This window comes from Elephantulus edwardii, unplaced genomic scaffold (assembly GCF_000299155.1).
Source record: "Elephantulus edwardii isolate Elephantulus edwardi_28Jun2011 unplaced genomic scaffold, EleEdw1.0 scaffold00022, whole genome shotgun sequence".
NCBI lineage: Eukaryota > Metazoa > Chordata > Mammalia > Macroscelidea > Macroscelididae > Elephantulus > Elephantulus edwardii.
The window spans coordinates 12,630,521-12,657,483 of NW_006399772.1; the positions used below are offsets into that span (position 1 = coordinate 12,630,521).

At 35.2% G+C, this 26,963-nt stretch overlaps 1 pseudogene; it reads right to left on the reverse strand.

The window, feature by feature from the left end:
• Positions 1 to 1,426: 1,426 nt before the first annotated feature.
• LOC102872108 lies at positions 1,427 to 26,956 on the reverse strand (annotated as a pseudogene).
• Between the last annotated feature and the right edge of the window lie 7 nt (positions 26,957 to 26,963).

Sequence of the window (26,963 nt, forward strand, 5' to 3'; positions counted from 1 at the left end):
TACCTATCCTCACCCCTTATCTCCCTCCCTCACCTTGAATTCCTATATATATTTTACTAGTTATTTTTCTATTTTTACAGTAATAAATGGTCTTATACAGTATGTGTTTTAATGAGACTGAGTTAGTTCACTCAGCATAATGTTCACCAGCCTCTCCCATGTTACATTAGTATTTTTCAAAATCGTTGCTCCTGAATGCTGCATAATACTACATTGTATGAATGCAATTTCTCCATCCATTTGGCTGTGGTTGGAGATTTAGGCCATTTCCATTTTCTTGTGACGGTGAGTAACGCAGCTGTGAACATTGGTGTACAAATCTCCATTTGTGCATCAGTTCTCATTTACTTGTGTTACATCCCTAGTTGTAGAATAGCTGAGTCATAGGGAGTTTCTATGTTCAACTTTTTAAGGAAATGCCACATTGTCTTCCGGAGTGGTTGCACCATTTTACAATCCCACCAACAGTATATGAGAGTTTCTACCCCTCCACATCCTGTCCAACATTTATTGCCTGCTGCCCTACTATACTTTGCCACCACTACTAGAGTGAGATGATATATCACTGTGGTTTTGATTTGCATCTCTCTCATTGCCAGTATTTTGAGTATTTCTTCTCGAGTCTGTTGGCCACCGGAATGTCTTCCTCTGCAAAAAGTCTATCCATGACTTTTGCATATTTTGTAATTGGGTTATTGGTCTTTTTCTTCAAGAGGCCCAGGAGTATTCTGTAAACTTTTCTTATGATACTCTTGTCTGGAATGGTATTGTCAAAATTTGCCCCCAGTAGGTAGGCTTCCTTTTCACCCTGTTGGAAAAGATTTTTGATGAGCACAAAGATTTATTAGTCTTTAGAAGGTCCCATTCATCAATTTTATCCTCTCCAGATTGTGCTTTTTCTGCCTGTATTTGGCAGTCTCTTTGTACAATAGGCAAAGCCTTCTAAGCTTGGTCCCAGTTTGTCTCTTATGAACTTTATGGTTTTGGGTTTCACTTCCAGGTTTCTAATCCACTTTTAGTTGATTTTTGTGTGTAGTATGAGATGCAGATCCTATTTTAGCTTTCTACAGGTAGCAGTCCAGTTTTGCTAGCACCATTTGTTGAAGAAGTTGTCATTTTCTTATTTGATAGGTTTTATTTCCTTGTCAATTATCAGTTGGCCATAGATAGATGCATTCATTTCTTGATTCTTAATTCTATTCCATTGGTCTATGTGCCTGTCATTGTACAAGTACCATGCTGTTTTTTTCTTCTTCTTTTTTAAAAATCATTTGACACATTATTGAACCCAAAGAAATGTGAAGTATTTTTTGCTTTTGTTGTACACAGGTGAAGCAGGAACCCAAGGAAGAGGAAGACTTTATATACATCTTTCCTTGGAGGAGGAGATGTTGAGTCCCTGTAGTTTCATCTTGTGGTGGGAAGATTAGCCCATATTTTGTCTGTTGCCATAACACAGAGGATGGGTGTCTTTCCAGTCATCCCAACCTCGGGCTTTGTGTAACATTTTGTCATCATATGTGTTCTCTTTCATTCCTGGTTTCCTTGTTGCTGGGCTGCTTTTGTGAGCTCTGATGTCCTGCTTATTCCCTGATCTGGTAATGTGCCATGTTTCTGATGCTGATCATACCAATCATTCACTGTCATAGTTTCCAGGCTTGGATAACCAGCTCTGAACACCTTGGTTTGGGCTACATCCATGGTGAGAATGAAGAGCTTCATTGGTTTCCTGTCCTGTTTAGGTGAATGAGAAGTTGATGCCTCTTTTGAGGACTCTTTTTATCTAAGCATCTTTATCTCTTGATCAATACTCTCAGTCTCTTCCAATCTGATACAAATCCACCTCTGAAAGTGACTAAAATAATATTCACAGACATGTTCATAATCTGCTTGAACACTTTCCATAGCAGATTTCAGTGCACACAATCTACTTTCCATCTCCTTCTTTTGCTTGTATCTCTCTTTCTTAGCTTGTCTTTGAGATCCCATAGCAATGAAGTTAGGATAGGTCCTGGATGAGCTAGCAGTGTTATTTTCAGCTGAGTTGTTCTTGGTTTGGGACAGCTAAACTCTGCCACATGGTAATAATGGCACTGAGATAAATAGTTTTAAAAGTGTTCTTAAGACTGCTGTAAATGTTCTAGACATTTGCTGGTGTTGGCTTGTTTCCTGTCCAGAGCTCCTTGCTGGCACCAACTTTTGGTCGCTGGGAACAATTTCTTCCAAATCTTCATTACAGCTAAACAATCTGAGCTACAATAACATTTCAACAACCTTCTCAAGGAGGTCCAGTGCCTTGGTTCAGTTGCTACTTCACCTTCATTTGGAAGCTGCTTGCTTTTATCAAATAACTTTGGGAGCTGCAGCAGTAGAAATTCATGTTCCACAGCTGACGTCTTGGAGAGGGAGGAATTCCAAATCCAGTACCATCGTGTTTTGATTTTGAGGTCAGGGCTTGCTATACCTCCCACTTCATTTTTGTTTTTCAGAAGTGCTGTGGTTATTTGTGATATTTTGACTCTCCAAATAAACTTGATGATTTTCCTTTCGATCTCCTAGAAAAATGAGTATGGTATCAGTATTGGGATTGCATTGAACATGTAGATAGCTTTTAGTAGGATTGTCACACTATTGAATCTTCCTGTCCAGGAACAGAGTAAATTTTTCCATTTATTTAAGTCTTTTATTATATCTTGAAGAAATATTCTATAGTTTTCTTTCAGGTCTTTTGTGTTGCTAATTAGGTTCACATTCAAATATCTCAATTTGTGGTTGGCTATTATAAATGGTATTGCTTTCTTAGTTTCCTACTTTGTGTTTCCATTGTTACTGTAAAGGAATTCCACTGATTTTTTAATATTGATCTTGTATCCTACAACCCTACTAAACTAGTCCACTAGCTCTAACAGTTTTTTTGTTGAGTCCTTGGGGTTTTCTGTGTACACTCTCATATCATCTAGATACAATGACAGTTTAAACATCTCTTTGCTGATCTGGATATCTTTTATTTCCTTCTCTTGTCGTATTACCCCAGCAAGTACTACCAATACAATGTTGAATAGAAGTGGTGATAGTGGGCATCTTTGTCTGGTCCCTGTTCACAAGGAAAGTGCTTTTAGTTTTTCTCTGTTGCATTTTCTCTGTTGGTTTTGCATGTACACTTTTCACTTTGTTGGGTAAATTCCCTTCTATTCCATTTTTGCTGAGTGTCTTAATCAGAAAAGAGTGCTATATTTTATCAAATGTCTTTTTTACATAAATTACTAAGATCATCTGGTTCTTATTATTTGTTTTGTTAATGTGGTGAATTACATTGATTGTTTTTGTTATATTGAACCATTCTTGCACAAGTCTTATGAATTCTACTTACTCATGATGGATTTTTTTATGTGTTTTTGTATTCTATAGGCTATGATTTATATGTTCATGGGAGATATTCATCTGTAGTTTTCTTTTTTGACAATATCTTTACTAGGTTTTAGTATTAGGGCTATACTTGCTTTATAGAATATCTTTGGGAGTGTTCCTTCTTTTTATATTTTTTACAATAATTTAAGGAGGATGAGTGCTAAATTTTCTCTGAATGTTTGGTAGGATTCAGCTCTGAAGCCATCTGGTCCTGGGTTGTTGGTTTTTGTTTTGTTGTTTTTTTTTTTTTTTGTGGGAAAGTTTTTTTTTACCTGCTCAATTTACTCTTTTGTGATGGGTCTGTTACAGTGTGCTACATCTGACAATGTCAATCTGGGTAAAACATGAGTTTCAAGGAATTTGTCCATTTCCTTTATGTTTTAAAATTTATCAAAGTATAGATTTACAGAATATTCTGATATTATGGATTTAGTTTCCTCTGGATCTGTTGTGATGTTGCCTCTATCATTAATTGAGTTATTAGTGTCTTCTTCCCCCTGCCCCATTTGTTAAGTTTGCCAATGGTTTCTCAGTTATACTGACCTTTTTTTAAAAACAAAACAAAACAAAACACAGCTCCTGGTTTTGTTGATGGTTTCAATTGTTTTTCTGTTTTTTATCTCATTGATTTCAGCTCTTGTTCTTAAAATTTCCTTTCTTCTAGAGGTTATGTCTTTTGATTACTTCTAACCCAGCATCTTCCATTTTAGTCTCAGACAGTATTCCTTTGTGATACATAAGGTTTTCCCTGGCTATTTATTAGAAAGTAGATGGTTCAGCCTTTTTTTTTTATTTTTTAAAAATCTATCTTTATTGGGAAGTTTAATTACAATATTTACCATGGCTGTTCCTGCTTGCCTTGAAATGCTGTTGGTTCAGCTTTCAGAATCATAACAATATACTAACCAAGATAATATTGTAAAAAGACAGACAAGTGGGAGATGGGCTAATGTGTCCGATACAAGCAAGCGAAACAAATATTCTCTAATGATTCATCATATTTCCCTTGGCAAATTTTCCGAAGTAGATATTTAAATCTTTCTTCCAAGTCTTTTCTAATCACAATGCCCCACTGATACATATCATACATACATATCAACTGACACATTGGTGTCCCTGTTGGTATTTGAAATGTCATTGGCACGGCTCCAGCATCACAGGAAAAACAGCCACTAAATTAACAGGTAGATATTGAAATGAAGTTCAGTAGCTGTTGTTTGGATTAGCTCAAGTTGACTCTGGCTCACTGTCATCTCATGAACAAAAGAATGAAACCCTGTCTGATCTTGAGTTTTTCTCCTAATCTCTGTTATAATTAAGCCCACTGTTTCAGTTACTGTGTCAATCCATTGGCTCTAAGGTTTTCCACTTTTTGGCTGATCATCTATATTTCTACGCATGATGTTCTTCACCAGGGACTGATCCCTATTGATAGCATACAAAATATGTGAGACAAAGTCTTGCCAACCTTGCTCTGGAGGAGAACTCTAGCTGTATTTCCTCTAAGATTGATTTGGTTTTTGTGTTTTTGATAGTCCATGATACATTCACTAATTTTTACCAATACTACAAATCAAAGGCTTCATTTTTTTCCCCTTAAGCAGTGTTCTATATCATTGTCCAACATTTACATGTATATAAAACAATTGGTAATACTATGACTTGAGTCTTTCTCCAATCCTGATGCTGCATTCCTCCTCATAAAGTCCAACCTCCCGAATGATGTGTTACATATAGAGATTGAAAAGGTATGGAGAAAGAACATAACCCTGGCATACTCCTTTGTTGATTTGGAGCCATGCAGTGTTCCCTAGCTCTGTTCTGATGGCTGTTTCCTGATCTCAATATACCTTTAGTATCAGCGTCATCAACTGTTCTGGGATTCTCATTCTTCTCAATAGTAGCCACAATTTGTTGTGATACACACAACCAAATGTCTTTGCATAGTCAGTAAAACACAAATAGACATTCTTCTGGTGTTCTCTGGTTTCAGCCAAGATCCATCTGACATTGGCAGTGATGCTCTTAGAGCCATGGCCTCTTCTAAACCCAGCTTGTATTTCTGGAAGTTCTCTATGTACAGTACCAAATGGTTCTGGATAATTTTTGGCAGGATCTTGTTTATATGTTGCATTAGTAGTATTGTTAAAAAATTTCCGCACCCTCTTGAATCACCTTTTTTGGGGAATGAGAATAAATATAGATCTCTTTCGGTTAGTTTGCCAGGTAGCTGTCCTCCAGGTTTCTTGGCACAACTTTGTGAACATGACCAGAGTTGCATCTGTTTGTTGGAATATGTCAGTTAGTAGTCCATCAATTCCTGGGAACTTATTTTTTGCAAGTTCCTCAGAGTCGCTTGAACTTCCTCTTTCATCATCATTGCCTCTTTATCATAGCATATTTTGCTCAACTTTCTCCATGGAGAAGCTGATTGATTTTAACTTGGGTCTTTGAGTTGGCAATGCTGAATTCACCTGAGACTACTAGTGCCCCTGCCAGAGCATTTAAATTATTGTAAGTACTAACAAGTTTTATTGATGAAACTTAAGTAAATAATTGTTGATAGAGTCAATAGACCATCACATCCCTAGAGGTCAAGTAGATGTGCTACTATCAAGAAAAATATTACATTTTTCATAGATATAATTGATTATATGTAATATATATTTTATATAGTATATACTTTTTCTTTTTCATATTTTGTCAAAATGGAGTAAATTATATACGTTAAATGTATACAGTTATACATCATAGTTCAAAAATGATTTTAAAAATTACAATCATTTCCCATCTTTAGAATAACTATAAAATTTATTGATTAGTCCAAATTTTTCCCCTTTATTCAGCCCTACAGTTGATTGCTCTTATCTCAATTTCAGGCACTCCTTCAAAGAAACAATAAACAATTACTTATAATGTCTTAGTGCATCATGACATTTTGAGCATAACCTCTGTGCCTTTACACATGCTTTTTAAATTTTTAAAGTCTTCATCCTTCTTGGTCTTACTAAGATGAAATTGACTTATTCTCAGGAATCAGCTCATCTGTAGGTGTCTCCAGCTTACCTTTACCAGATCCCTTGTGGGGGCTCCAGTGGCATCTTGTACTACTGTCTCTTCTAACACACTGCATTGTCACCGAGACCTTCCTTGCCTGTTCATCTTCCCAAGAGATTTTACGTTTTTGTGAAGGCAAGAGGTGATATTTAAATTAACTCTCTCTATCAATTGTATCTGATACGCCATTGCACAGGTTTGGAAATATTTGTGTAATAGATTAACAAATTGAAAGATAAAATTAAAAAGATAAAAAAATTGAAAGATAAAATTAAAGGTTTTAACATTTATATTGTTATTATTTGCAACTTCAGAAAATGGACAGTCTAGATGAGCCTTAATGATGTTGCAGGTTCGGTTTCAGACCACAACAGAGCAAATATTGCTATGAAAAGAAGAGGCTTAAGTGTGAACATTAAAGTAAGTGAGGAAATTGATATTGACTCTCATTCTCTTATGCACTTTCTTTTTATATTACAGAATCCATTCTGTTCTTGGTAAAACATAAAATTAAAAGTTGGCTGTGGTGTTAGAGTTGCTGGCCTGCCTATCGGCAAATACTCCCTCTCCAATGGTCCTTAGCTGTTCCAAACATCCTTTCATCAGGCTGAAATGTGGCCGCTTCCTTAGCTGGCTTTCCTTGGCACTATTATTCTTATTTCTTCAGTTTCTGGTCTATCAAATTATGTAAAATCAATATCTATTCTTGTTTGAAAACTGCACTTTTTATCAAGGATCATTAATTTAAAAAAATGGTAAAACTTCGGAGCTGATGCATGGCGAGAATGGGGTTATTTTGAACTGGTATTGGGGTCTCTTAGAACATATTGGCAACATCCACTATATCTTTAGATCTTTAGAGTTGCATGGAAACTCTATATTGCAAGCTATTTCTGGTCCATATATTCACCTTGTTGCCAAAATAATTTGTATTTTTCAGTAGTTGGGGAATAGTCCAAGCTTAATTAATGCAAGGCCAATATTCTAGTTCACCAGAAAGACAGCAACTTTAATGACCTTTTTCATATTGCATATACATCTTTAGGCTAGCCAAGATCTTTATATTGCTGAACTCGATATACAGTCTTCTGTGCTTTTTTTCTAGGAGATACAATGATTGTAGAGATAAAAAAATTTTTTTAGATTATTTCTTTCTTGTCCTTTTACTCATAAGCTAAAAATTTTCCTTTCCTTTCCTTGGCATTCATGCTATTTGTTCCTCTACCTATATGCATTTCTCTCTTGAACTCTACCCAAGTCTGTTCCTGTCCTCTGCTAAGATGGTATCCTGTTGAGGATCACTTAAAGATTTTGTAATGTGTACCATTTACTGTCCCCTTTTAATAGTGTTTTCTGGAGGGTGAAATGAAACAACCATTACTATGGTTGTTAAGAATAATAATAGTAATGATTGTTAACCATAATAACAAATATTAGTATTATTTACTTCTTGTAAGGATAGGGTGAGTATTACAGTCCATTATTTATATAAAGTGCTCCACAGAGGAAAAGCTTTATATCAAACACAGAAATTGTCCCAGGTATTTTGATTTGCAATCAGGTAAAGCAAGTAGTATTTGGAACAAACAATGAAGTGTGACTGTTTACATTTTTTGATATTGAGAACATAAACCGTAAGAATTGATTCAAGAATATTACTGAGTATAACCATATCAATGTTTTGGGGTTTTGCTTTTAAAAAATAATTGGTTTCAGATGAAAAGCTCAAAAGCTCTCATTTTTGAGGAGTTATATGATTGCTTCTTAAACAACTCAATTCCCTATACTGTGTTGAAAAGACTTACAGAAGAACTTGACATTGTTTTTGTGCAGTATTCAATATAGTGCAGGATAGCCTGTCATTCCATCACTCCTGTGTGTGACAGAACATGAAAAGGTCATTGAAGTTGTCATCTTTATGATAAACTAGAGTGATGATCCTGCATCAATTAAGCTTAGAACATCCGGCAACTACTGAAAATATAAACAATGTTTGCACCAAGAATAACATATGCAACAGAAATCACTCACATTATATATTTTCAGGATGTTTAAAGTTGTGTAAATGTATTCTATGGAAGTAATCTGTTTTCTTGAGAATGTAATTGACAGTGTTTCAGAAGCATAGAGAGACGAAATATAGCTGTTTAACACACTTGAGTTGATGAATATTCAAGATTTATTTGCAGGGGTGAAATTATTTATAAACTAAAAAGAGGAATATGTGTAATCACAAAAGAAAAGGTACTTTGCAATCTGGAATCAAGAACCTGAATACTCATAAATGGGATTAAGAGAAAAAGGAAAAGAAGAAAAAGTTTAACCTGAAATGCTGTTTATTTAAATAGCTTGACAATGATATTGTGTATTCATTGAAAAGAAAAAAGGAGTTTTAATTACTAGATCAGAAGATAAAATTTTAAGAGATCTGGAAGGTGATGTTAGTTAAACCACTGGCAAATAGATGGGGACTAATCTTGCCTTGAAGTTGAAGCAAGACACTTGTCTAGAACAGAGGGGAAGAAACAGCACAAGCCTCACGTATCTTATTTGAGGAAGAGGAGAAATGAATTCTTTAAAGTCAGAGAAAAGTAAGGCAAATGACAATTTAATTCCAAAGGTTACCGACACACTTATTAAGCCTTCATTAAGTGTGTATATTTGTAGCTGTGTTATTACTAGATGAAGGTGAAATTTTATGATACCATAATGCATGTTATAGCTAATGTATGTTGATTGGAATAGCATACACATGCCTATTGAGGAAGCATTTTAAAATTCTGGACTGAGAAGTTGGTGTGGAGTTTATCTTTCAATATGACTTTTATTAGCCATTTGTATCTGCCCTAACCATGTGACGGGCAGGTCTATGTGAATGGGCTGTGTTGGCCTATCCACAAGAGTATTGACTCTCACCAATCTACAAGGGGATTGGCCAGTCTCAACAATCTACAAGAGGACTGAGTAGTCTCGCCAATACATTTAACAACAACAGAGACAGATCTTTTGGGCCCATTGAAGAGAAAGTAAGACAATGTAAGATGCCTTTCCTGCTGCAGATCCACCTATGGCCAAACTAGAGACCTGACCTAAGATGGGACTTTAGGGTGGAGGGAACACAATATTGGTAGGAGTGAAAATTTTGTTGGTTAACTGGGAGTGGGAAATCAATACAGGACTGAGAACTTCAGAACATGGGAAGGCCACAAGGCTCAAAGTTAAGGTGCCTGTGTGTACATTTCAAGAGCTATCTTGTCTGTGTTGTTGTTGTTGTTATGTGCCGTCGAGTCGTTTGCGACTCATAGCGACCCTATGTATAACAGCCCTAAACCATGCTCTATCGTGTGCCAGTCACATTGCCTCTGACACACACATCCCGATTACCCCAGTCACTGAATCAATCCACCTCATAGAGCGTCTTCCCTGCCTGCGCTGTTCCTCTACTCTACCCAGCATGATGTCCCTCTCTAAAGACCTGTGTCTTCTTACAACATGTCCAAAGTATGTCAGACGAAGCCCCAGAATCCTTGCCTCCAAGGAGTAGCTTGCTTTAACCCTCTCTAGGATGAATCTGTTTGTTTTCTTAGCAGTCCATGGTACATTCAATACTCTTCTCCAGCACCACAGCTCAAAGGCGTCAATTCTCCTTCTGTCCTCCCTAGTCATTGTCCAACTCTCTGATGCATAACAAGTGATTGCAAAAACCATGGCCTGTACTTGTCTGTACTCTGTTATTAACCTGGATTCTAGCCTTTTGACTTTCCCAATATGGTTCTGTGTGGTCTCTGAGGTATCATATTGAATTATGTACTTAGAAAAGTAATAATATTGATGTTGAGATGAGTAGTAATAGGTATGGGAGTGTGGGATCCATAACTGAGCTCACAGGAATTAATTTTGTGTTATTGATGCTGTTGGCAGAGATAATTTCTTTTGTGAAGTAGGTTAAGGTCAAATGTGGTTGTCCTTGCTCTTGCTCTTTTTATTGTTGGTATTCTTCAGATTGACAGACAAAGAACTCTCTGAGGAAGTGTCATTTCAGCTGAGTTTTCCAGGTCTTCTAAATAGTAAATTCCTGATGGTAGAATGAAGTCACTATGATCAAAACCAAAAAAGGGATCAAGGGTATTAAACAAAGGTTTACTGAGTTCCAGATAAAGCCAGATATGTAGTAGGGAACAAATCATGGAGTATGCCATTGACCTTCTTGAATATGGATTTTAATTTAGGTACATGGATGTCAGAATGTGTTGCATTGTTGTTGTCATCCAGTCAGAACTGACTCATAGCTGACCCTCTAGCAGGTTTTCAGTGGCAGTAAATGGCACAGGAGTCGAACTGCCCATCTTTGTCCTGCAAAGCACCTGGTGGATTCCCACATTGTGCTTTTGGGTTGGCAGCGTAGAACCTTGCCATTAGGCCACAAGAACTCCCCGATGTTGTATTAATTATTTTCATTTAAAAAATCAAAACAGTTGCCATTGAGTCAATTCCGATATAACAACTCCATCTACTGCTGAGAAGAACTGTGCTCCACAGTGTTATCAAGTCTAGGATGTTTTAGAAGCAGATCACTCAGTCTTTCTTTTGAGGTGGCTCTGGACGAGTTTGAACTATTTTTTACTAGGTAGTTAAGCACTTGACCAATTCTGCTACCCAGGGATTCAATTCCAAGATAGTGATATATTCTAATTTTTAAAGTAGAAGCAGCAAGATGATTTGGAAGTGACTGAGTGATTGAAGAATGATTATTTCCAAGTGCAGAGAGAAAATTGAAGGATGAAGTGCTTTTGAGTGGGTCTCCGCCACCTGAAGACAAGAAAAATAGTCACCAATAGTTTGATTACATTTCACATGGTAATGTTTGATTAGTATACTATCTTTACTTTCTATAGTACAAATTAGTACTATAGTACAGATCTGCTGTTGCTTATATATTACTTGGATAAAATTCAACCTTTCTAAACCCATATAACGTATAAAGATATGCTACAGTAGAACATTAATATAGATTCAGTAAACTTACCATTTGTTGCATATCATGAAATATTTCCTTCACTGGAAAGGTATGGTTTGATGAAAGGGACAAGACAACTTAAAGAATAAACCATCACATATTCTTGTTCCATTGATTTATAAAGACCACTGTATTGGGTTTTTCTGTATCCTCCTTTTGCATCACTATGTCTTAGATATAGTTTGTTGACAAATAATACTCAATTCTCGGTTATTCTTGTCTTAGTTTATTAGCCTATTTTTCCCCCTTGAGATGAACACATATGTGGCTTTTCCAAAAGCTTGATTATGTGATTATGATTGTTCATCTTAGCATATGATAAAGCACTGGGTTAACCCCCCCTCCAAATGGTTATCAAAGACAATGATGTTTTTTGGGATATTGGCTTAAGTTGAACTCTACTCAGTTTCAGCATTTATTATCTGGCCATCGTCACATATTTTGAACAAGTTGTTACATGTTCTGTGAGGTACTACTTGAGAAACTAACACATTCAACATCAGAGACCTAAGCCCCAGTAAAATGCATGAAGTCTATCATTGCATTCACTAGTATTTTTCAGCATTTAATGTGGAAGATTTAGTAGCCTCATGGGTTAAGGAATTACACTGTCTACTGTAAGGCAGGCCACTCAAGTTCACTAGCTGCTTCATGGGAGAATGATGGGAAATCTCCTCCTGTGTGATTTACAGCCTCTGAAAATCCACCGGAGGGTTAGCTATTCATCAGTTCTGACTCAATATTAATGGGTGAATATACACAAATATGTAAAGTACCCTGAAGAATATGACATATACATGCAAAGACCACACATACACAGTCATTTAAATGAATTTAAAATGGTTTTTGTAAAATGAGTAATAGAGACTACTGTTAAATATGTTTTTAATTGGTTTGCTTACAAAGTTTGTTTCATACTATTCTTCATTCACATTGTGTTTCATATAATCATTCTCATGCAGTTTATAAAATTAATTACTATTGAACCTTGTCCATAATTCCCCTGTCTTTTCACCTGGATCCTTTCCATTTCCTTCCCTATCTCCCTTTACCCACTAAACTGTTGCTAAACATTTTGAAGAGTGAGAAGTGATAGATGATAAGGAGGTCAAACAGATTTTCCTAGAGAACTCAACACCTTGTCTTTTCTGAAGGATTTAAGATGTTCTCTCAATCTCCATTTTTCTTTTATTACTTTCAATGGGAGGATTAACAAAGATGCATGGTCGGAGAGGGAACAGAACCAATGAAGTTGCTGAACTTTACTCCTTAAATTTTGGGTAATTTGTAGAATGCTAACGTAATACTGAAAGCCCGCTGAAGGGTTAGCTATGAGTAGGTTCTAACTGGGCTGATGACACACACAACAACAACAATAACAACAACAACAACAACAACAACATATTACTAAGGAGGCCTGGTGCAGTCCACAGAGCATTGCACTGCTAACCCAACAGCTGTTTGCGTCTTCTATGATTTCAATCCACCAGTGATTCTGAAGGAAAAAGAACAGTCTCCTCCCAGGCTATTAAAGCCGTGGGAACTCCATGTGAGGTCACTGTGCAACAGAACCAATGCTGTGGCAGTTAGTAAGTGAGTGAATATATTCCAAATGGAAAGTCTGAGGCCAAAGAACATGTGGAAAATTATATGGGACTAAAAATTCACATTACTTTTGATAGAGGACTTCTACAACAGAAATGAAAGAGTCCAACAAACCCTCCCTTTTGATTGATTAGTAACAAAGTACATAAAACATCAATATAAATATGCCACAAGTAAATTTAAGAGGGAAGAGAGAAAGAGAGAGAGATAAGAGAGAAAAATGAAAGAGACTGAGCATACCCCCCCAAAAAAGGATATAGGTACAATAGGTAATGGATCCAGTATCACTGTTTATCTTTGTTTAGTGAGCTCTGGTGGCCTAGTGGCAAGATGCTGAGTTACAATCTCGAAGGCATGTGGTTCAAGACCACCATCTGCTCCATTAGAGAAAAATGGGCAACCTCCTCTCATGTCATTAATGGCCTCTGAAAACCCACCTGAGGGGTAAGCTGTGGGTATGTTTGAATTGTTTGGTACACAGCAACAACAACAACAGTGGTCTGATGGGTAAGGAGTTACACTGCCAACCAACAGGGAGGTAGTCGACATTCACCAACTGCTCTGTGGGAAGAAAATGAGAGAAATCTCCTTTGGACTCTGAAAACCTGTTGGAGGGTCAGCTATGAGTAGGTTCTAACTCGACTCCATTTTCAGCTCTGACTCAATGACAATGAGTGAACAAGTGAGTGAGAATCTTTGCTTTTCTTCTCTAATTTCTTAATTTAGTTATAAATCTCCTTGGAAGAAATAAAGTCTGTGTAGTTATATGATTAAAAATAATTTAAAAGAGATTTTAGCAATTTTATTCAACATAGGTGCAAAATGTAAAAAAAAAAGATACATATTTCCATTTTTCTGCATCCTGATGAATTATGTTCAATAGCATACTTTTATTTTTAGCCTTGTATAAATTTTTCATCATTCATATTATAATCTATAATAAGTATTGAGGTTAAGAATAGGTTAGTTCATTTCACACCTAGATGAATGCCTTTCATTTTGAAAGTTTGGTAGATTGTTTTATTTTTAGATTTAAAGAAATACCTGTAATCAGTTAGCTGTTCTATTCTATTCAAAACAAGCAGTGCAAACAATAGATATTGGGGCAATTTAAATGAAGAAATTGTATTCTGATAAAAGGAAAACATAAGAGTGTTATGTTAATATTCTGGTTCATAATTATTAATTGCAATTTTAGAAAACACTCCCAAAATGTCCTGCATTCTGAGCTACAAAGAAAACGTGTACTGGTTTTAGTAATTGGAAATCAACTGAGAAGAGTATATTGGTTTAAGAGATAAAACCACACACTCTGATGCATGACTTTAAAAATGCAAACAGTACTATAGAAAAAAGCTTAAAAGCTTAATGCATAGAACAATGGTGACAAGTGGGAGCAGACAACTTTAATAAAAGTATTTCATCTTCACTTTTATATTAGAGGTTTTTTTTCCCATACCTAACTAAAATGAGGCAAAACTCCACTTTCAGAATCAGCTAGCATACATCTTAAAGGAAACATACAACGATGATATAGGTCGGAGGTATTCTAGAACTCTAAGGAATAGAAAATATAAATATATACACACTGTGTGTTATTTATTTGGGCTCATATTTCAAAAGTGAAGCTTATAGATTCAGTATACTTTTCCATACATTTTAAAAAAAATGACAGACAATAAGTTGACTTTTCTTGCATAGGAAGAATGTACTTTGCTGAACAGTTCATCGGATATAGTCCCTACTGTTTAAATCTTAAATAATTGAATAAATGGAATGAATCATGAAGAAAAGAAAAATAATTTTAGTGTAAACAGTTTTTATCATTCAACATGTAGTCAGGGATCTACTGTTTCAACATAAGAACAAAAGCTCAGTAATAGCCAATCTTTTCCTGAAGTACTACTCAATGTAATGTTTTTGTTATTGGTAGAATTTGTTTCATGGATTTTCAATGGAAGTGACCATGGGTGGCCTAGAGGTAAGGAGTTGTGCTGTTTAGTCAAAACTATGCAGCTGGAATCCACCTGTTGCTCTGTAAGAGACGGTGGAAAATCTCTCCTGTGATTAACTCCGCTGAAATCCTACTGGAGCTAAGGATTGGATGGGTTCTGACTCAGTAGTATGAAAGAACAATTGTTTTAGAAGTAGTTCATTAAGCTTTTCTTCTTTGGCAATTTATGTGGACTTGATCCCTTCAATTAGCAACTGAGTATTAACTGTACCACCCAAGGAATTCTGGGAAAACGAAACTTGTGCCATGCATTCTGTCGTTGTTGTTGTGTGCCCTTGAGTTTGAATCAACTTATAGTTAACCCTCCAGTGGGTTTTCAGAAGGAGTGAATTACACAAGCCAATTACAATCCATGTTACTGCCCTGCCTTGGAATTTGAACTCTAAGCTTCCTTCATCATCTGAGGATATGAAGAATGACCCACATTGTCAAGAACTCAAAGAGAAAGTATCTCTCAACAATAATAAGAGATAAGTTCATGAAAATGCTGTATGTACTCTGGCCTGGAAACATATTTAGCAAATGAGAAGAATTTGAGAATTGGAAATGAGATGGCATTACAACTTATTTTAGTGAATTATTTTGGTTAGGAGGTGGTGGGTTTTGTCTTTTATAATCCAAAATAAAATGGATTCATTATGACAAATGAAGCCAAACCTTGCTGAATAATTGATTATGTGTGTTTGTGTGTGACTTTTGCTGTTGATATAACTCAGAATATTTACAAAACGAAAGAATACTTTAGGTTAAACATTGGTAAATTTAAAGCAAGTTAATTTTAGAACTGTAAGCATTGCCAAATTATCAGTCATATGAGGACATTATATGGACTCAAGAAATAATTGAAAGGAATGGCTACAATAGCAATTTCATTTATTGGAGTTTATATAATATATATCTTCATTAGACAATCCTTATTATCTGTCATTTAATTCTTTGAAAAAAGAACAATTTGCAAACAGCTTGGAAATGTTTCCACATTTCAAAGACATTATAACCAAAAAAGATTAAGTAGTGTGTTTAATCTTATATGTAAGTTCAGATTAAGACACTAGATATTTTTTTTAAAAAATGCTTTTCCTTTTTCTTTTTAAGCATAATACAACCTATCACAGAATTGTCTTTAAATTAGCTTTCCTTTTTGAAAATTAACAACAGTCAGAAAGCCTGGTTTGCATTACATATAAGAAACTGAAGAACATCCTCACTTTTATGACAAGCAAATAAAAAAATTGTCACAATTAATAATGATGAGAAGTAATTTTAAAAGAAAGGACAGAAAAGAGGACCATGACACAAAATGGGCTTTCTTGATATCAGAGGAACTGGCAAAAGAAGCAGCAAATAGTATAAAGATCTGACAAGTCATGGAGTGTATTGACTGATGGGTGTCCCATTGATTAAGAGACTAGGTTCTCTGTCATGCTTTCTGAGAGGAGTTTTAATTAAGCAAGACTATTAAGAAAATATTTAGCAAGATAATATATTCTGGATCATGTGAAGTTGGTCAGAGTTGTAACTCTAGATGTAGCTTGTAATACACGTGGTCAACTGAAGTACCTAACAGATGTTTGAGATGTGTGTGTAAATGTATTTTGTGGGTTATTTAATTTGGATAAACTAAGTATAATTTCCATCATTCAGTGATACAAAGCATAAGCAAGCTGAAATTTCTTTTCACTCTTTTTCCCCCCTAATAGTTCAGTCATGTTGGAACAAATTCACATTTTCCAAACAAATGTTAGAGCAGAACTGATTATACAATGAAATGTATCATACTTCAATAGATATTTGTTCAGCTTTGAAAAATGCATAAAACCATGTAATAGCTAGGGATATAGAAAAATTTTATCACTACAAAAAGTTTCATTCTGATCCACCCTAGTTGTTCATCCTAACCTACTACTACTCTATTTTACCTTCTAGAAGTTCATAGAAATACAAGTATATTTCTGGTCAAGCTTTGTTTATGCAGCATAATAATTTTTAGATTTATCCTCCTTGTTGTATGCTTCATTAATTCCTTTCTTTTTTAAAAATGACAATTAAGAACACATAAAAGAACGCTTTCCACATTGCCTATTTCCATTTTAAAGTGTGAAGTTCAGTGACTTATTTTTATTAACAGTGTTGTACAACATCATTCCTCCCCGATTCCAGAATATTTTAATTATAAAAAAAGAAATTTTATGTAAATTATAAAGTCAATCCCAGTCTCCCTTTTACTCCCCAGCCAAGCCACAGAAACCACTATTCTGCTCTCTAGCACAATAGATTTACATATTATGATTATTTAATGTCAATGGAAACCTACAAGGTGTGACCTTTGTATATGATTTCTTTTATTGTTCTGCTGATCCATAATCATGATTTCATTTATCAGTACTTTATGCTCCTATTATTATTATTATGATTTTTTTATTTAGAATCTCCCATTATAATAGTATACCACATTTGTTTATCTATTTATTTGTTGATGAAATTTGAGTAGCTTCTACTTGTTAGCTATCATAGGGACAGCTATGACTATTCATGCTTAATTTTTTTGTATAAATACTTTCATTTGATTCTTTTTAGTAAATACCTAGGAGGGGAAGTTATAGAAATTGTTTTCAGGAAGCTGCTGTCTGAACAATGTAAGGGAACACTGTACAGTTCAAAATCAAGAAAGCAGTGCCTCAGGGATGCACTCAACCTTTTAAATTTCCATGTGGGACAGATACTTTGGGACACTGGACTTGGCGAAGAAGAATATGGCATCAGGATAGAAGATTCATCAAAAGCCTGCATTACACAGAAGATACAATTTTGCTCTTTGAAACTAAGGAGGATTTGAAATGTTTGATACAAAAGATCAAACACTGTAGCCTTCAATATTAACTGCACCTCAAAATCCAGAAAACAAAAACCCAAACCACCAGGCCAATAGGCAGTATCATGGTGAGTGGAAAAAGGATTGAAGATGTTAGTGATTTAATTTTGCTTGGTTCCACAATCAACATTCTTGGCATCAGCAGTCAAGAAATCAAAAGATGAATTGCATTGGAAAAAATTTCTTCCAAGGATCTCTCAGAGTGCTAAAAAGCAACACTGTAAGCATAGAGACTCAAGTTGCACTTGATTCAGTCCATGGTCTTCTCAATTGTTTGTTAAGTATCAGGGAGCTGGACAATAAATAAGAATGATAGAAGAACCAATGTCTTTGAGTTGTGGTGCTGGAGAAGAGTATTAAACATACCACAGAGTACCAAAAGAACGAATAGATCTGCCCAGAAAAGGGTGAAGCCAGTTTTCTCCAAGGCAAGGACTTTGAAGCTCTGTCTGACATACTTTGAGCATGTCACCAGGAAGGACCAGGCCTTGGAGAAGGATATCATGCTTGGGCAAGTGAAGGAAAGGGTCAGAACAGAAGAGGATGACCATGGATAGATGAATTGACATAGTGACTGCGTCAATGTCAGGTGTGTCAGAGATAGTGAGGTTGGTTGAGGATAGGAAAAGGTTCAGAACTATTGTTCATAGAGTCATAGTCAAGTCGAGAGCACATCGCAACAATGACACAGTACTTCTATTTTAAAGTTTTCAAGAACCATCAAATACTGGTCGACAGTGACTCTATCATCTTACATTCTTTCTGAAATATCAAAACTCGAAATCACTGCTATTGATTTGGAACCAACTCAAAAATTCCGTGGGTTTTCAGACTGAATCACACTGGAGATTGTCCATGTTTCTCCTGCAGCACTGCTGGTGCCTTCAAATCAGCAGAGAAGTGCTATCTGTGGGTTATCAGTGTCAATGACTACATGCTGCACCATCAGAGCTCTCTACCAGAATATGAAAGTTCTAATTTCTCCATATTCTCCGAAAGTTTTTATTTTCTGTTATTATTTGTAATAATTAAGACATCCCAGTAGATGGTTTAACACTATTAAGTCTTATAATGCATTATCATAGGGTAATTTCCTTATTTCTTTAAATACATATATTCATATCCCAGCATCTTACATTATTAAAACCAGGTTGTTTTTGGAGGTAAGAATTGTGAAGTTCCACCTCACATACTATTTAAGGGCATGTTGCCAGGAGGCATTCAGTCCTTGGAGAAGGACATCATGCTGAAAGGGTGGAGGGTCATTACAGGAGAGGAGGACCTTGGATGAGATAGACTGACACAGTGGCAGATGGGGCAAGTGTGTCAGAGACAGTAAGATTGACCCGTAATAGGGTAGGGTTCAGAGCTATTGTTTCTAGGGCTGCTATGAGTCCTAGTGAACTTGACGGCATATAACAGCAACTTAAATAAATGCCATGACTTCCTTAATTTACTTTTGGGATTGTCAATTGTCAGTGTATAGCAATGCATCTGATTATTGCACATTTATTTTATATCCTACAATGTTGGTGAATTCATTACCTCATATAGATTTTTGTGAATTGTTTAGAATTTTCTATAGGTATAAAATCATGACAACTGGAGCTAAAATTTTACTTCTTCCTTCCTAGAATTGACAATATTATTTCTCTTTCTTGTCTAATTTCTTAGTCAGAACTTCCAGAATAATGTTTAGTGACAGCCCTTTAGATGGCAGGAATGTGGACAAGAAAAATGAAAACTAAAATGTTATAAATTTTTCTTACTGATTGAAGTTATTTTTCTTAAAATTAAATGCTCACCTGACTAGTATCAATTACTTAACAGAGTGTTTATGCAACTGATTTGGGGAGTTGTTGCCAGTATATGTGATGATTTTTGTGGTTGGTTACACTTTGGAGATATCCTTGAAATTGTTTCCACAATTTTCACATACATTTTTAACACATTTTTGTTGTAGAACATTGTTCCATTACATGAGCTCACTTGTTGACATGTCTCGGCAGACGGTTGTTTTGGTAATTTTGTTTGCTATTATAAATAACACTGCCATAGACATTCTTGTACAATAATTTTTTTATTTTCTTTAAATGAACCTAAAGTTCTGTTTATTTTGGATAAAATTCTTGAAGGGAAATTTCTGGAGTCTTGTGGCAGAAGGAATCCCTAGGACTTAAGGTCATGAGATTAATGCCCTAGTTTGCCCTTCTCAAACAGGCAAAGGAAATATGCCAGGTAGAAAAACAGATGAGTTGATGGTGCCTGAGTACCATGGCAGTACAGTGTACTGATGGGAGAGTGGACTTTGATGGACACAACATTAAAATATAGATCAAAGCTTTTTTGTTAGTGCAAGGGGCCAAAAGGGAAAAACAAACAAACAAACAAAGCAAATTCCAAAGAGGCAGAAGTGAAAGTTAAAAGTAAAGATAGATTTGTTAGAAAGTTACATCCTAAAGATGGAAAAGACTTTTCTCCTTGATAGGAAATATGGAGGAGGGAACATGCCAGTAAGGTGAGGCTGTATTTATGGATTCTTCATCTGGACAGGCCTTGGGACTGGATTCTGGGTCGATAAGACGATGCTGATCATGAGCTCAAAGTTTAATTGGTGGTTCTCACTCTGGTCCATGTTATTTGATGTCTTTCATGCATCCAAAGCATCCACTTCTTCTGAAATCACTCATGTGTCAAAGTACTAATTCTATGCATGCCAGTATAGGCTTTTCGGTTCTGACAGCTCAATTTTCAGAGCATAAACTTCTGACTCTTCTTGATTCTAATCTTAACAGTAGTACATTGAAGTGTTAACTGAAAATCATCACTTCAAATTCACCAACCACTCCATGGGAGAAAGAGGAATAATCTCCTTTTGTAAATATTTACAGCCACAGAAATTTCATGGAATATCTCTATGAGTCAAAATTGACTTGATGGCAATGGATTGTGATTGATACAAACTTAAAATTTTAGGAGATCGAACATTTTCCTAAAAAGGTGGTATTATTTGAAATTCCTAAGGGTTCAAATTACTTTTCCTCTACCTTAATAGCTGCTATTTTCGGGGATTTTTAAAGACAATTTTACTTGTTACATGCAGTGTTTTGCAATAAACTATAGTTTACAGGATATGATATATATATTCTAATCAAATTCAAAATTTGTTGTTAATCTTTTGGCTTTGTACATACTAAATAGATGTAAATTAATTAGTGATATGTGAGTTCTCCCAGATGTTAGAAGAACATCTCCAAAGCGAAAGGCCATCTGAAACTCACCTAAGTTTAACTCTTTAAGCTCTAAGATAATCACAAGTATTGACTGAACTGCAAAAGCTGTTTCTACCTATCTTCATCATTCATTTTCATCTTGGTCAGTTAAGTATCCTTGGATCATGTCCATTAATTATTGTTAAACTCAAATTTAAAGAGGATAGAACTTTTGGGGGTATAATTATTATTAGAACTCAAGTTTTACATCTAATTTATCCCCAAATTTTGGAAAGTTCATTTTATATCACCTTACGTGTGCAAAAGACATACATTGATATAGTTTTTGTATCTTAAAGACATTGGAAGAGGATTTTTTTAAAACACATTTTTTTTGTGTGTGACACTTTATTCATTTTTAATTTTAATTGTTGTTGTTGTTGTTGTTGTTGTTGTATGCTTTCAAGTTAGATCCAGACTGTCCATCCTTTTCCAGCCAAGCATCTGTTGGATTCAAACTGTGAGCCATTCGGGATTGCAGCAGTTTCTTGCCACTAAGCCACCAGAGCTCCATTTTTTCTCCTATATTTTTTTTAAGAAAAGGTGAAAAACAAAACTCAAGTGTGGTGTTAATTTGGCTGCCAGTTGTGAAAGAGGCAGATCCTCCAGGGCCATGTCCTTCTCCAGAAACTGCAATCAGCATTTCCATATCAAGCTGCCATAACTTTAACTGTGTCTGTGAACCCTACATGTTAGTGTTCTTTCCAGTTGTCTATGATATTTGTATATTTGGTAGGTATTTTTTGGGGTCAGAGAATGCTCAAAATTTTGATCATATGAGCAATGACTGTGGCTTTATTTCATTTTGGCTTATGGAAAGTTTTGCAGGAACACTATACTTTTTTAGGTAGAGAGGAACCTTGTATTCTGGTATATGGCTGATATACCTCCTTAAGATTGAGAGAATGCTATTAAACACCATCCAAAATTTACCACCCTGAGATATTCTTCACTTATTTTTGGTTTTGTTTTCAGAAAAGGAGTGAAATATGAAACACATCTAGTTTAGATTTTCAGTCACATTTCATCCTTTAATTGCATAAGAGACCTTAATTTAACATATTTCAAGAATACAGCGTCAAAGTATTCGAAAGGATATAGACATATGTTTGTATTTATCTTATGCCAAAAACATTAAAAGACTTTTTGCAATTCTATTTTATTTTACAACAAATAGAAAAAAAATTCCCTAATGGAATTACTTACCTTTTTTATTTTCAGTGAAGTCATCAGTAACTTTGCCAAAGTAACACTTCAGAAGGTATTCCAGGGATAGGAAAGAAGATAAAGAACTTTCCTATGATAAAAATATCAAAGTCATTTTTGTAGGGAATGTTTTGAAAAGGTTTTTTTTGAAAGAAACATGTTTTTCCATTTACTCCATGTAGTTCAGATGTATATAACAATCTGGGGAAAAGAGAATAGAGCAGTTATAGAAAAAAAAAATTCTTTGGAAATGCTAAAATTCAGTTTGCCTCAAATTACCTTGAAAAGAAATTTTTTTACCAAAACCATTTATTCAATATAACTGAATTTAAGAAATTCTATGAAATAGAAAATGTTTTATTCTTACAATTACAGGAAATAATTATTAGTACATGTTGCTTAAGTGTTAGTTTTTAAAACCAATGAAAACAAACTTTCCTAAGTAATATCTTTTGTTGTCTTATACAATTCTAAAAATTAATTTTAATATTTAATATTTTTGTGTGGTTTTGGATTTCCACGAAGAATGTTGTACTTGTGGTAATTGAATTTCTTGAAAAGTATCATATTTACATTTAATTAAAAAATTATATTTCTGAAATTTATTACCTTTCAAGCAAATATCACTTTTATTTTCCTTAATAAAAATGATATAGTAACCTCATAGCTAAGGTGTACCATTAATGTTATTTAATAACTATTATTAGTGAAAGAACTCTAGCAGTAAAATCTATAATACATATTAGGTTTACAGATTATAAAATTAATGAAAAGGAATATTATCTTGATATATCTTTTCTTTTTTAAATTTTATTTTATTAATTTTAATGAACATTTACAGAGATTTTGGATTTCCATTCATTCACTGTTGCACTATTTTCTCTAACCCCCCACCCCAGTTCATTCCTCTTTCCCCCCTCCTTGAAAGTCTGTTTTAATTGTCTCATTGTCACAGTGCTTGTTAAAACAAGTTCTGATTAATCTCCTTTGTCATTGTGTCCTTTGCCATTCCCTATCACTCCTCCCTGAGAGAGATTCACCCTGATTCATAAGGAAAAGGGGGCAGCATAGTCTCTTACCTACTTCCTGATGAAAAGGGATGCTGTAGGTTTCAGGGTGAAGATCTTCTCTCACTACACTAAAAGGCCCCTTTGGCAATAGTGAACACGTAGACTATTGTGGAGATTGATTTTGGAATTTAGATGCACTGTTATCAGTTGTGCTTAGCCATACATGTTCATATCCTTGAAGATGTGTCATGGAACTGTTATAGCCTAGAAGACACAAATTTAACTAACAAATTAATAGTATATGAGTGAAAAATTAAAAGCAATAATATTCTAAGTAGAGGTTCTAACAGTGGCACAAATCAAGTTACAGAGAGAAGGCAATTCTTAAAATAAAAGGCTTATTGACTAGCACTTTGTCTATTACAGTATAAAGGTTAGGAACCACAAGATGTAGAGAGGCTCAATTATGTCATTTATTGTTCTTAAATCCTGGACCAAATTCTATCTACCACTGGGTTATTTTACAGCTTGGAAGTCCTCATGCAAGGCAGAGGTGAAGTAAGGAACTGCTTATGAGGTTTTCCGTCAATTCCAACAACTAAGAAATAGTGAGAAGAGTTGGGACCTCAGAAGGCATTTAGGACCAAATAATAGGCTTTTGTGTCCAGGAGAAAATTAATATACTTACCAGTAATGTTAAGAAAAATCTCAAACAGTAGACTGAGAATTCCATTAGGTTTAGCTTTGTATTTCTGATGAGGTGATTATTTAGAAAGACTTATGAAAGTTTTTTAAATTCATATGAACAACAGTGTGGAAGACATAAATGTAAATGATAAATTCTGATTTACAGTGCTCATTCTTGCCATCCAAACAGCAACAACAAAAACTCTAATTGCTCTATTTAGGGAAAGGGAGAATACTTTAATCCTAATTTCTTGCAGACAGTAATTTTGCACTTTTATTACTATTTAGATTAACATTCTGATGTCAATTGCCCCATATTTGCTTTGATAAACTAAAAATATTGTCTTAATAAATAAGTGTATTGTAGGTAGTAATATGTTATGGGCAATAGATGTGTATTATATTTGTTTTCTAATCAACTTTTATAAGCTTTGAATTTTATCATATTCTCTATTTAGTAATAACACCATTTCCAGTGCAAATTTGCAACAATAATGGTGACAACCTTAAGGGAATTAATTTCTGAAAAATTTATTTCCCACAAATTGTTTAACCACCTGAATTTGTTTCACTGATAGAAAAATAACTACACTGATCAGTTTGAAAATGGTCTAGAAATACCACAAAACAATAACAAAAAGAAAAGAGGTGCAACCACTGTGGAAGGCGGTATGGCACTTTCTCAAAAAGTTGCAAATAGAGATACCATTTGACCCAGCAATTCCGTTACTGGGAATATACCCCAAAGAGACCATAACTGACATCCAAGCAGATATACGCACACCCATGTTTATTGTGACGTTGTTCACAATAGCAAGGATTTGGAAACAACCTAAGTGCCCATCAACAAATGAATGGAGGGTCAGTGTTGGTCAGTTCTGACTTGACAGCAAACAACAACAATAACAAACTTATGTAGAAAGCAAAGAGAATGCAATGACACCCAGGCAATGACAGGATGGAAGCGTTATTTTGGGGGGGGGTGAGACTCTGAAAAAAGATTAACATAAAGACCCTTTAAGAACCAACAATGAGAAACACTATGTTAATTTCTTAATCATAACCAGGTATACTCTGAGGAAGTGAAGGCTTTACTGGCTCTGCAGCCCTAGGAGAAATTTTTAGGTGCCATAGGTCAGTTGGCATAGTCTACAAAGACAATGTTCTTTAGTGTATCTTAGTAGAAATTGGAGTCTTAAAATCCTACCAGCAGAATCCAAGCTATGTTTGCTAGTCTCTCCCTACCCAGAACAAAAAAGAAGGATGAAAAGCGAAAATGTCATGACAGGAGTCCAGAATGAAGGCTGCATAGTGGAATGGATTGGGGGGGGGGGAGGAATTGTATAACAATGGAAGAATTTTTCTTTTACTTTTCAAAGAAAAGAGTGATCTGAGGGGGAGGGGTGGGCAGGGAGAAAAGTGCAACAGTGAATGAATGGAAATCCAAAGTCTCTATAAACTTTCATTATTAATAATAATAATAATAATAAATAAAAATGTAAAGATGTGTAGAATCAATTAGTCCAAAAGATAACTTGGCAAGTGAATCTCAAGTTCCAATATCCTGAAACCAGAAAGACTAGAGGCTACAAGGCTCGATAGTCATCACTTTATCATTGCTGTTGAGTTGGATGTGACTCATAACTGACCCTCCAGTGGGTTTTCAGAGACTGTAAGTCATATGGGAAGAGATTGTCCATCTTTTTCTAGTTCATCTGCTGGTGGACTTGAACTGCATACTTTCAGGTTGGCAGTACAACTCCTTAGCCAGGAGGCCAACAATGATCTTAGACAGTAACTGTTGTTATATGCTTTGAGTCAGGCCCAATGACCATAGCTTAACCTCCAGCTGGTTTTCAGAGGCTGTAAATTGCATGGGAGATTACCCATCATTCTCCTGAAGAGGTGGACTTGAAACTCATGCTTCTGAATTGGCAGTGCAACTCTTTACTACTTGGCCATCAGAATTCTCTATATTAGAGTAGGAAAATTATTGAAAAAAGCCCTAAAAATATAAAACAGTTTAGGCTTACTGATCTGAGAGAGACAGGTGGAGTCATTCTGACGATGGTCATCACCTTTAGAACCCAGAACCACACTTGGCTCCATGGTTCAACTTTCAACCAAATCATGAACAAGTGTATAGATGACCAATAGTATCAGGTAGGTGCTCTTACAAAGCAATTATATAAGTTAAAAAAGTAACGTTGCCCAAGAATAAAACCCAGAAGGCAGCAAGGGAGGGATAGAAAGATTAATGAAAAGGAGACTTACCTGAGGGCAGTGGGGAAAGTCCAGTTACCTTTGGAGTATTGTAATTAATGTTATAAAACAAAATATGTAGGAATTATTGAGTGAAAAATAAAAGCCGTTTGACTTCATCATAAGAGAATTTGAGAAGCATAAGGAAATAAATTAGCAAATAATAGTTAATAAGATCAGTATATAAAATTACACAAAAGCCAGAATAAAAAGTAAATTAATCTTGTATCTGATATTATATCTGTGATATGCATGTCTGTGATATTATTTCTGTGATATTTCTCTAATCATGCATGACAAGTTATAGGGTAAAAAGTGAAGATAATGTCTTTATTAGTAATTTTCTCGATTCTCTTCCAAATCAATGCAGTTCAAGGGGAAAAGTTTGCACTCATTTCAAGAAAGTCATATGTAGTAAGGGATTTTACTCTGAGCTGGTATGTCAGCCCTTACTTGCTCTGTGCCTGCCATGCTTCTAACCCCCTTCACTACAACTGATGCTGGGACAAGGTTCTCTACTCCCACTGCTGACAGATTCTGACCCATAATGACT